We start from the raw sequence: 12,251 nt of genomic DNA, 5'->3' as shown, positions 1-12,251 counted from the left end.
TACACGAATATAACACTGTGTCAGCGACCATTGTCTGAAACACACCTCAGCATGCCACCTTTACACCAATATAACACTGTTTCAGCAACCATTGACTGAAACACACCTCAGCGTGGCACCTTTACACCAATATAACACTGTGTCAACAACCATTGTCTGATACACACCTCAGCGTGGCACCTTTATACCAATATAACACAGCGTAAGCAACCATTGACTGAAACACACCTCAGCATGGCACCTTTACACCAATGTAACACTGTGTCAGCAACCATTGTCTGAAACACACCTCAGCGTGGCACCTTTACACCAATATAACACTGCTTCAGCAATCATTGACTGAAACACACCTCAGCGTGGCACCTTTACACCAATATAACACTGTCAGCGACCATTGTCTGAAACACACCTCAGCGTGCCAACTTTACACCAATATAACACTGCGTCAGCAACCAGTGTCTCAAACACACCTCAGCGTGGCACCTTTACACCAATGTAACACTGCGTCAGCGACCATTGTCTGAATCACACCTCAGCGTGGCACGTTTACACCAATATAACACTGCGTCAGCGACCATTGTCTGAAACACACCTCAGCGTGGCACCTTTACACCAACATAACACTGCGTCAGCGACCATTGTCTGAAACACACCTCAGCGTGGCTCCTTTACACCAATATAACACTGCGTCAGCTACCATTGTCTGAAACACACCTCAGCGTGGCACCTTTACACCAACATAACACTGTATCAGCAACCATTGTCTGAAACACACCTCAGACTGGCACCTTTACACCAATATAACACTGTGTCAGCTACCATTGTCTGAAACACACCTCAGCATGGCACCTTTACACCAATATAAAACTGTGTCAGCAACCATTGTCTGAAACGCAACTCAGCCTGCCACCTTTACACCAATATAACACTGCGTCAGTAACCATTGTCTGAAACACACCTCAGCGTGGCACCTTTACACCAACATAACACTGTATCAGCAACCATTATCTGTAACACATCTCAGCGTGGCACCTTTACACCAACATAACACTGTATCAGCAACCATTGTCTGAAATACACCTCAGCGTGGCACCTTTACACCGATATAACACTGTGTCAACAACCATTGTCTGAAACACAACTCAGCATGCCACGTTTACACCGATATAAAACTGCGTCAGTAACCATTGTCTAAAACACACCTCAGAGTGGCACCTTTACACCAATATAACACTCTGTCAGCAACCATTGTCTGAAACACACCTCAGCGTGGCACCTTTACACCAACATAACACTGTATCAGCAACCATTGTCTGAAACACACCTCAGCCTGGCACCTTTACACCAATATAACACTCAGTCAGCTACCATTGTCTGAAACACACCTCAGCGTGGCACCTTTACACCAATATAACACTGTGTCAGCAACCATTGTCTGTAACACACCTCAGCGTGGCACCTTTACACCAACATAACACTGTATCAGCAACCATTATCTGTAACACATCTCAGCGTGGCACCTTTACACCAACATAACACTGTATCAGCAACCATTGTCTGAAATACACCTCAGCGTGGCACCTTTACACCGATATAACACTGTGTCAGCAACCATTGTCTGTAACACACCTCAGCGTGGCAACTTTACACCAACATAACACTCTATCAGCAACCATTGTCTGAAATACACCTCAGCGTGGCACCTTTACACCAATATAACACTGTGTCAGCGACCACTGACTGAAACACACCTCAGCGTTGCACCTTTACACCAATATAACACTGCGTCAGCAACCATTGTCTGAAACACACCTCAGCGTGGCACCTTTACACCAATATAACACTGCGTCAGCGACCATTGTCTGAAACACACCTCAGCGTGGCACCTTTACACCAAAATAACACTGCATCAGCGACCATTGTCTGAAACACACCTCAGCGTGGCACCTTTACACCAATATAACATTGCGTCAGCGACCATTGTCTGAATCGCACCTCAGCGTGGCACGTTTACACATATATAACATTGCGTCAGCGACCATTGTCTGAAACACACCACAGCGTGGCTCCTTTACACCAATATAACACTGCGTCAGCTACCATTGTCTGAAACACACCTCAGCGTGGCACCTTTACACCAATATAACACTGTGTCAGCAACTATTGTCTGTAACACACCTCAGCGTGGCACCTTTACACCAACATAACACTGTATCAGCAACCATTGTCTGTAACACACCTCAGCGTGGCACCTTTACACCAACATAACACTGTATCAGCAACCATTATCTGTAACACATCTCAGCGTGGCACCTTTACACCAACATAACACTGTATCAGCAACCATTGTCTGAAATACACCTCAGCGTGGCACCTTTACACCGATATAACACTGTGTCAGCAACCATTGTCTGTAACACACCTTAGCGTGGCAACTTTACACCAACATAACACTGTATCAGCAACCATTGTCTGAAGTACACCTCAGCGTGGCACCTTTACACCAATATAACACTGTGTCAGCGACCACTGACTGAAACACACCTCAGCGTGGCACCTTTACACCAATATAACACTCCGTCAGCAACCATTGTCTGAAACACACCTCAACGTTGCACCTTTACACCAATATAACACTGCGTCAGCGACCATTGTCTGAAACACACCTCAGCGTGGCACCTTTACACCAAAATAACACTGCATCAGCGACCATTGTCTGAAACACACCTCAGCGTGGCACCTTTACACCAATATAACATTGCGTCAGCGACCATTGTCTGAATCACAACTCAGCGTGGCACCTTTACACCAATATAACACTGTGTCAGCGACCATTGTCTGAAACACACCTCAGCGTTGCAACTTTACACGAATATAACACTGTGTCAGCGACCATTGTCTGAAACACACCTCAGCGTGGCACCTTTACACCAACATAACACTGTATCAGCAACCATAGTCTGAGACACACCTCAGCGTGGCACCTTTACACCAATATAACACTGTGTCAGCAACCATTGTCTGAAACACAGCTCAGCGTGGCACTTTTACACCATTATAACACTGTGTCAGCAACCATTGTCTGATACACACCTCAGCGTGGCACCTTTACAACAATATAACACTGTGTCAGCGACCATTGTCTGAAACACAACTCAGCGTGGCACCTTTACACTAATATAACACTGTGTCAGCGACCATTGTCTGAAACACACCTCAGCGTGGCACCTTTACACCAATATAACACTGCGTCAGCAACCAGTGTAGGAAACACACCTCAGCGTGGCACCTTTACACCAATATAACACTGTGTCTGCAACCATTGTCTGAAACACACCTCAGTCTGGCACCTTTACACCAACATAACACTGCGTCAGCAACCATAGTCTGAGACACACCTCAGCGTGGCACCTTTACACCAATATAACACTGTGTCAGCGTCCACTGTCTGAAACACACCTCAGCGTGGCACCTTTACACTAATATAACACTGTGTCAGCGACCATTGTCTGAAACACACCTCAGCGTGGCACCTTTACACCAATATAACACTGTGTCTGCAACCATTGTCTGAAACACACCTCAGTCTGGCACCTTTACACCAACATAACACTGTATCAGCAACCATTGTCTGAAACACACCTCAGACTGGCACCTTTACACCAATATAACACTGTGTCAGCTACCATTGTCTGAAACACACCTCAGCGTGGCAACTTTACACCAACATAACACTGTATCAGCAACCATTGTCTGAAATACACCTCAGCGTGGCACCTTTACACCAATATAACACTGTGTCAGCGACCACTGACTGAAACACACCTCAGCGTGGCACCTTTACACCAATATAACACTCCGTCAGCAACCATTGTCTGAAACACACCTCAGCGTGGCACCTTTACACCAATAGAACACTGCGTCAGCGACCATTGTCTGACACACACCTCAGCGTGGCACCTTTACACCAAAATAACACTGCATCAGCGACCATTGTCTGAAACACACCTCAGCGTGGCACCTTTACACCAATATAACATTGCGTCAGCGACCATTGTCTGAATCACACCTCAGCGTGGCACGTTTACACATATATAACACTGCGTCAGCGACCATTGTCTGAAACACACCACAGCGTGGCTCCTTTACACCAATATAACACTGCGTCAGCTAACATCGTCTGAAACACACCTCAGCGTGCCAACTTTACACCAATATAATACTGCTTCCGCAACCAGTGTCTGAAACGCAACTCAGCCTGCCACCTTTACACCAATATAACACTGCGTCAGTAACCATTGTCTGAAACACACCTCAGTCTGGCACCTTTACACCAACATAACACTGCGTCAGCAACCATAGTCTGAGACACACCTCAGCGTTGCACCTTTACACGAATATAACACTGTGTCAGCGACCATTCTCTGAAACACACCTCAGCGTGGTACCTTTACACCAACATAACACTGTATCAGCAACCATAGTCTGAGACACACCTCAGCGTGGCACCTTTACACCAATATAACACTCTGTCAGCAACCATTGTCTGAAACACAGCTCAGCGTGGCACTTTTACACCATTATAACACTGTGTCAGCAACCATTGTCTGATACACACCTCAGCGTGGCACCTTTACACCAATATAACACTATGTCAGCGACCATTGTCTGAAATACACCTCAGCGTGGCACCTTTACACCAATATAACACTGCGTCAGAAACCAGTGTAGGAAACACACCTCAGCGTGGCACCTTTACACCAATATAACACTGTGTCTGCAACGATTGTCTGAAACACACCTCAGTCTGGCACCTTTACACCAACATAACACTGCGTCAGCAACCATAGTCTGAGACACACCTCAGCGTGGCACCTTTACACTAATATAACACAGTGTCAGCGACCATTGTCTGAAACACACCTCAGCGTGCCACCTTTCCACCAATATAACACTGTTACAGCAACCATTGACTGAAACACACCTCAGCGTGGCACCTTTACACCAATGTAACACTGCGTCAGCGACCATTGTCTGAATCACACCTCAGCGTGGCACGTTTACACATATATAACACTGCGTCAGCGACCATTGTCTGAAACACACCTCAGCGTGGCTCCTTTACACCAATATAACACTGTGTCAGTAACCATTGTCTGAAACACAACTCAGAGTGGCACCTTTACACCAATATAAAACTGCGTCAGTAACCATTGTCTAAAACACACCTCAGAGTGGCACCTTTACACCAATATAACACTGCGTCAGCAACCATTGTCTGAAACACACCACAGAATGGCACCTTTACACCAATATAACACTGTGTCAGCGACCATTGCCTGAAACACACCTCAGCGTGGCACCTTTACACCGATATAACACTGCGTCAGCGACCATTGTCTGAAACACACCTCAGCGTGGCACCTTTACACCAAAATAACACTGCGTCAGCGACCATTGTCTAAAACACACCTCAGCGTGGCACCTTTACACCAATATAACACTGCGTCAGCGACCATTGTCTGAATCACACCTCAGCGTGGCACGTTTACACCAATATAACACTGTGTCAGCGACCATTGTCTGAAACACACCTCAGCGTGGCACCTTTACACCAATATAACACTGTGTCAGCAACCATTGTCTGATACACACCTCAGCGTGGCACCTTTACACCAACATAACACTGTATCAGCAACCATTGTCTGAAATACACCTCAGCGTGGCACCTTTACACCGATATAACACTGTGTCAGCAACCATTTTCTGTAACACACCTCAGCGTGGCAACTTTACACCAACATAACACTGTATCAGCAACCATTGTCTGAAATACACCTCAGCGTGGCACCTTTACACCAATATAACACTGTGTCAGCGACCACTGACTGAAACACACCTCAGCGTGGCACCTTTACACCAATATAACACTGTGTCAGCAAGCAGTGTCTGAAACACACCTCAGCGTGGCACCTTTACACGAATATAACACTGTGTCAGCGACCATTGTCTGAAACACACCTCAGCATGCCACCTTTACACCAATATAACACTGTTTCAGCAACCATTGACTGAAACACACCTCAGCGTGGCACCTTTACACCAACATAACACTGTGTCAACAACCATTGTCTGATACACACCTCAGCGTGGCACCTTTATACCAATATAACACAGCGTAAGCAACCATTGACTGAAACACACCTCAGCATGGCACCTTTACACCAATGTAACACTGTGTCAGCAACCATTGTCTGAAACACACCTCAGCGTGGCACCTTTACACCAATATAACACTGCATCAGCAATCATTGACTGAAACACACCTAAGCGTGTCACCTTTACACCAATATAACACTGTGTCAGCGACCATTGTCTGAAACACACCTCAGCGTGCCAACTTTACACCAATATAACACTGCATCAGCAACCAGTGTCTCAAACACACCTCAGCGTGGCACCTTTACACCAATGTAACACTGCGTCAGCGACCATTGTCTGAAACACACCTCAGCGTGGCACCTTTACACAAATATAACACTGCGTCAGCGACCATTGTCTGAATCACACCTCAGCGTGGCACCTTTACACAAATGTAACACTGCGTCAGCGACCATTGTCTGAAACACACCTCAGCGTGGCACCTTTACACAAATATAACACTGCGTCAGCGACCATTGTCTGAAACACACCTCAGCGTGGCACCTTTACACCAATATAACACTGCGTCAGCGACAATTGTCTGAAACACACCTCAGCGTGGCTCCTTTACACCAACATAACACTGTATCAGCAACCATTGTCTGAAACACACCTCAGACTGGCACCTTTACACCAATATAACACTGTGTCAGCTACCATTGTCTGAAACACACCTCAGCATGGCACCTTTACACCAATATAAAACTGTGTCAGCAACCATTGTCTGAAACGCAACTCAGCCTGCCACCTTTACACCAATATAACACTGCGTCAGTAACCATTGTCTGAAACACACCTCAGCGTGGCACCTTTACACCAACATAACACTGTGTCAGCAACCATTATCTGTAACACATCTCAGCGTGGCACCTTTACACCAACATAACACTGTATCAGCAACCATTGTCTGAAATACACCTCAGCGTGGCACCTTTACACCGATATAACACTGTGTCAACAACCATTGTCTGAAACACAACTCAGCATGCCACGTTTACACCGATATAAAACTGCGTCAGTAACCATTGTCTAAAACACACCTCAGAGTGGCACCTTTACACCAATATAACACTCTGTCAGCAACCATTGTCTGAAACACACCTCAGCGTGGCACCTTTACACCAATGTAACACTGCGTCAGCGACCATTGTCTGAAACACACCTCAGCGTGGCACCTTTACACCAATATAACATTGCGTCAGCGACCATTGTCTGAATGACACCTCAGCGTGGCACGTTTACACATATATAACACTGCGTCAGCGACCATTGTCTGAAACACACCACAGCGTGGCTCCTTTACACCAATATAACACTGCGCCAGCTACCATTGTCTGAAACACACCTCAGCGTGGCACCTTTACACCAATATAACACTGTGTCAGCAACTATTGTCTGTAACAAACCTCAGCGTGGCACCTTTACACCAACATAACACTGTATCAGCAACCATTGTCTGAAACACACCTCAGCCTGGCACCTTTACACCAATATAACACTGTGTCAGCTACCATTGTCTGAAACACACCTCAGCGTGGCACCTTTACACCAATATAACACTGTGTCAGAAACCATTGTCTGTAACACACCTCAGCGTGGCACCTTTACACCAACATAACACTGTATCAGCAACCATTATCTGTAACACATCTCAGCGTGGCACCTTTACACCAACATAACACTGTATCAGCAACCATTGTCTGAAATACACCTCAGCGTGGCACCTTTACACCGATATAACACTGTGTCAGCAACCATTGTCTGTAACACACCTCAGCGTGGCAACTTTACACCAACATAACACTCTATCAGCAACCATTGTCTGAAATACACCTCAGCGTGGCACCTTTGCACCAATATAACACTGTGTCAGCGACCACTGACTGAAACACACCTCAGCGTGGCACCTTTACACCAATATAACACTCCGTCAGCAACCATTGTCTGAAACACACCTCAGCGTGGCACCTTTACACCAATATAACACTGCGTCAGCGACCATTGTCTGAAACACACCTCAGCGTGGCACCTTTACACCAAAATAACACTGCATCAGCGACCATTGTCTGAAACACACCTCAGCGTGGCACCTTTACACCAATATAACATTGCGTCAGCGACCATTGTCTGAATCACACCTCAGCGTGGCACGTTTACACATATATAACACTGCGTCAGCGACCATTGTCTGAAACACACCACAGCGTGGCTCATTTACACCAATATAACACTGCGTCAGCTACCATTGTCTGAAACACACCTCAGCGTGGCACCTTTACACCAATATAACACTGTGTCAGCAACTATTGTCTGTAACACACCTCAGCGTGGCACCTTTACACCAACATAACACTGTATCAGCAACCATTGTCTGAAACACACCTCAGCGTGGCACCTTTACACCAACATAACACTGTATCAGCAACCATTATCTGTAACACACCTCAGCGTGGCAACTTTACACCAACATAACACTGTATCAGCAACCATTGTCTGAAATACACCTCAGCGTGGCACCTTTACACCAATATAACACTGTGTCAGCGACCACTGACTGAAACACACCTCAGCGTGGCACCTTTACACCAATATAACACTGTGTCAGCAACCAGTGTCTGAAACACACCTCAGCGTGGCACCTTTACACGAATATAACACTGTGTCAGCGACCATTGTCTGAAACACACCTCAGCATGCCACCTTTACACCAATATAACACTGTTTCAGCAACCATTGACTGAAACACACCTCAGCGTGGCACCTTTACACCAATATAACACTGTGTCAACAACCATTGTCTGATACACACCTCAGCGTGGCACCTTTATACCAATATAACACAGCGTAAGCAACCATTGACTGAAACAAACCTCAGCATGGCACCTTTACACCAATGTAACACTGTGTCAGCAACCATTGTCTGAAACACACCTCAGCGTGGCACCTTTACACCAATATAACACTGCTTCAGCAATCATTGACTGAAACACACCTCAGCGTGGCACCTTTACACCAATATAACACTGTCAGCGACCATTGTCTGAAACACACCTAAGCGTGTCACCTTTACACCAATATAACACTGTGTCAGCGACCATTGTCTGAAACACACCTCAGCGTGGCACCTTTACACCAATGTAACACTGCGTCAGCGACCATTGTCTGAATCACACCTCAGCGTGGCACGTTTACACAAATATAACACTGTGTCAGCGACCATTGTCTGAAACACACCTCAGCGTGGCTCCTTTACACCAATATAACACTGCGTCAGCTACCATTGTCTGAAACACACCTCAGCGTGGCATCTTTACACCAATATAACCCTGTGTCAGCGACCATTGTCTGAAACACACCTCAGCATGGCACCTTTACACCAATATAAAACTGTGTCAGCAACCATTGTCTGAAACGCAACTCAGCCTGCCACCTTTACACCAATATAACACTGCGTCAGTAACCATTGTCTGAAACACACCTCAGCGTGGCACCTTTACACCAACATAACACTGTGTCAGCAACCATTATCTGTAACACATCTCAGCGTGGCACCTTTACACCAACATAACACTGTATCAGCAACCATTGTCTGAAATACACCTCAGCGTGGCACCTTTACACCGATATAACACTGTGTCAACAACCATTGTCTGAAACACAACTCAGCATGCCACGTTTACACCGATATAAAACTGCGTCAGTAACCATTGTCTAAAACACACCTCAGAGTGGCACCTTTACACCAATATAACACTCTGTCAGCAACCATTGTCTGAAACACACCTCAGCGTGGCACATTTACACCAATATAACACTGCGTCAGCGACCATTGTCTGAAACACACCTCAGCGTGGCACCTTTACACCAATATAACATTGCGTCAGCGACCATTGTCTGAATGACACCTCAGCGTGGCACGTTTACACATATATAACACTGCGTCAGCGACCATTGTCTGAAACACACCACAGCGTGGCTCCTTTACACCAATATAACACTGCGCCAGCTACCATTGTCTGAAACACACCTCAGCGTGGCACCTTTACACCAATATAACACTGTGTCAGCAACTATTGTCTGTAACAAACCTCAGCGTGGCACCTTTACACCAACATAACACTGTATCAGCAACCATTGTCTGAAACACACCTCAGCCTGGCACCTTTACACCAATATAACACTGTGTCAGCTACCATTGTCTGAAACACACCTCAGCGTGGCACCTTTACACCAATATAACACTGTGTCAGCAACCATTGTCTGAAACGCAACTCAGCCTGCCACCTTTACACCAATATAACACTGCGTCAGTAACCATTGTCTGAAACACACCTCAGCGTGGCACCTTTACACCAACATAACACTTTGTCAGCAACCATTATCTGTAACACATCTCAGCGTGGCACCTTTACACCAACATAACACTGTATCAGCAACCATTGTCTGAAATACACCTCAGCGTGGCACCTTTACACCGATATAACACTGTGTCAACAACCATTGTCTGAAACACAACTCAGCATGCCACGTTTACACCGATATAAAACTGAGTCAGTAACCATTGTCTAAAACACACCTCAGAGTGGCACCTTTACACCAATATAACACTCTGTCAGCAACCATTGTCTGAAACACACCTCAGCGTGGCACCTTTACACCAATATAACACTGCGTCAGCGACCATTGTCTGAAACACACCTCAGCGTGGCACCTTTACACCAATATAACATTGCGTCAGCGACCATTGTCTGAATGACACCTCAGCATAGCACGTTTACACATATATAACACTGCGTCAGTGACCATTGTCTGAAACACACCACAGCGTGGCTCCTTTACACCAATATAACACAGCGCCAGCTACCATTGTCTGAAACACACCTCAGCGTGGCACCTTTACACCAATATAACACTGTGTCAGCAACTATTGTCTGTAACAAACCTCAGCGTGGCACCTTTACACCAACATAACACTGTATCAGCAACCATTGTCTGAAACACACCTCAGCCTGGCACCTTTACACCAATATAACACTGTGTCAGCTACTATTGTCTGAAACACACCTCAGCGTGGCACCTTTACACCAACATAACACTGTATCAGCAACCATCGTCTGAAACACACCTCAGCGTGGCACCTTTACACCAACATAACACTGTATCAGCAACCATTATCTGTAACACATCTCAGCGTGGCACCTTTACACCAACATAACACTGTATCAGCAACCATTGTCTGAAATACACCTCAGCGTGGCACCTTTACACCGATATAACACTGTGTCAGCAACCATTGTCTGTAACACACCTCAGCGTGGCAACTTTACACCAACATAACACTGTATCAGCAACCATTGTCTGAAGTACACCTCAGCGTGGCACCTTTACACCAATATAACACTGTGTCAGCGACCACTGACTGAAACACACCTCAGCGTGGCACCTTGACACCAATATAACACTCCGTCAGCAACCATTGTCTGAAACACACCTCAACGTGGCACCTTTACACCAATATAACACTGCGTCAGCGACCATTGTCTGAAACACACCTCAGCGTGGCACCTTTACACCAAAATAACACTGCATCAGCGACCATTGTCTGAAACACACCTCAGCGTGGCACCTTTACACCAATATAACATTGCGTCAGCGACCATTGTCTGAATCACACCTCAGCGTGGCACGTTTACACATATATAACACTGCGTCAGTGACCATTGTCTGAAACACACCTCAGCGTGCCAACTTTACACCAATATAATACTGCTTCCGCAACCAGTGTCTGAAACGCAACTCAGCCTGCCACCTTTACACCAATATAACACTGCGTCAGTAACCATTGTCTGAAACACACCTCAGTCTGGCACCTTTAAACCAACATAACACTGCGTCAGCAACCATAGTCTGAGACACACCTCAGCGTTGCAACTTTACACGAATATAACACTGTGTCAGCGACCATTGTCTGAAACACACCTCAGCGTGGCACCTTTACACCAACATAACACTGTATCAGCAACCATAGTCTGAGACACACCTCAGCGTGG

The sequence above is a fragment of the Hypanus sabinus genome, chromosome 6 (genome assembly GCF_030144855.1).
Source record: "Hypanus sabinus isolate sHypSab1 chromosome 6, sHypSab1.hap1, whole genome shotgun sequence".
NCBI classification, from domain to species: Eukaryota; Metazoa; Chordata; class Chondrichthyes; order Myliobatiformes; family Dasyatidae; genus Hypanus; species Hypanus sabinus.
Note: the sequence above shows the minus strand (reverse complement) of the source record.